The sequence below is a fragment of the Ylistrum balloti genome, unplaced genomic scaffold, assembly GCF_031769215.1.
Source record: "Ylistrum balloti isolate Yb309-2 unplaced genomic scaffold, AGI_CSIRO_Ybal_v1 Utg371348, whole genome shotgun sequence".
NCBI classification, from domain to species: domain Eukaryota; kingdom Metazoa; phylum Mollusca; class Bivalvia; order Pectinida; family Pectinidae; genus Ylistrum; species Ylistrum balloti.
Window position 1 is genome coordinate 163,921 of NW_026782715.1, and position 2,096 is coordinate 166,016.

Below are 2,096 nucleotides of genomic sequence, written 5' to 3' on the forward strand. Positions count from 1 at the left end.
AGGGTCCCTGATTCTTATTCTGGGTATTTGTGTTTCTCAGGAGGCTGATTTCAGGGATCACCCTGTGCTGCTGTGGTTGTATCCTTGGGAAAAACACTTGTTCCTCCTGCTTGTTGTTCAGTGAGTTTGTCACCAGCTCTCTTAACATGGCTCTATCTGATTGACTGTGAAGATAGACAGTGTTTATCTGTACCGGACATGTCATTTGTACATATTTGTACAATTTCTGAAATATCTCATCACTCGAAGGAAAAAAAAAAAAAAAGAAAATACATATTGTGCTCACATTAAGCCCAAAAATGAAGTTGTACATTGAATATTCAGATATTGAATATTTATCTCTCGTCTTCTGAGAAATCAAAGAAAGTGCCTTCAGAATTCAAACTCTAATTACATGAAACTAGATTGGAAAAGGAATGAAAGAAACATTCACATGGAGACCCCTTAGAAATACAAGATGAATAAGACCACGTGTTTTGGGAGAATGTCATCTGCATCTTTGTTAGTCCTGGGAAGTAATGTCCCTAATGAAAACAAGATAAACAACAACACCACCAAAGATACACATTAATGAGCATCAAACATGTCCAGCTTCTTATCGCAAAAGATTAGGAAATACAATATTTCCCAGTTTGATCATTATGACAATCAGAACACTTCCCCATAATCTTCATTAACCTGCTTCTCAGGAAACCCTGTGTTATAAGTTTGTCTGTCAGTTGTTGACATCTTACATAAAAATCGTGATATTGGGAAGAAAGCCTTGGCTGCTTTGTCATGGGTATAGCAATCTGTACTACAACACCTTACCATTTGATAAACAGGAAAAACAGACAACAGAATTTTGGCAGAGCGGAAAACAGTTCACATAGGATCAACAAACAAGTGCTCTTAACTAATTAAGAGTAGAAAAATTAGAATACAATAATTATCAAATTCATTAATTCTATCATAAAGGTTAAAGTTCTATTTCATTATGAATAATGCATAAGTGACAGCATGCATTGCATTAGATATTCTGTGAGTCTGTATATTCTGAGCTAGGTCTCTGAATGCATTTCAAATATCTTCCTAATGGATGTGTTCACCTGACTGAGACAATAACAATTTTGACCTCAGCTGTAGATTGTCTGTAAACAGAATGGCAAATGTGTTACATTTTAGTGAAGGTTGCCAGGATCTCAGTGAACAGAGGAACTAGCCCTTGAAATACAGTAATGACTATGGAGTCAGGTGTAGAAGCCACTCCCCTCCCCCTACTCCCCCCATTTTCCGACCCCTCCCTTTCCACTTTACCCAATCTACATGATCCCCCTCCTCACCTTTCCCCCATATTTCCCTCATTCTTGGTCTGTCTACCAGTCATTAAGTTTTTGTAAAGAATTCTAAATCTCTTCCTATACAACCTTAACTACCTTCATTTGAAACTTAGAATTAGACATTGCCTTGAGATTGAAATTTTCAGTCTTAAATTTCTTCTTTAAAATTAAAGAGTCATGAGACATAACTAGTCTACCTTTTTCCATACTTGCCTTCCCTTTCCCTATTCTGTATCATATTCCATCTCTTTTCTTCCCCTCTGCTTTGATCTTTTTCACTTTCCCACAAGCTGCATCTATTTAAGTCTTCAACTCTTCTGTTCACGAAACCTCCTTCTCGTTCGCCTTTCAATCTCTTTTCTATTTCTTCTCAACCTTTTCGTTATAATGCATTCTCCCTGTAGATTATCAAGGCATTCATGTCATTCTTCATATTTATGTATTACACCTTTAAATATTTAAATGTTTAAACAAATGACATTGTGTTCTTGATATTATGTTAATAGAAGTATGTGATAGTGTGTATCAATTATTCTTTGTGGTATCCATGTGTGATACAACAATCTGTTCTCTGCACATGCTGGAAAGTGGACAGGAACACCACTTATGTAGTTTGGTCTCATTTCAGAGTTTGCCCAGCTGTGTACACATAGTATCATTGTTGGAGTGCCTCCTCAGCCACAGTAGCCCTGGATGCTAAGCTGTGTCCCCAGTATCAGTAGAGTGCCTCTGTCAGCCTCAGTAGCTCTGAATCGCTACGGTAACACCACACCATAA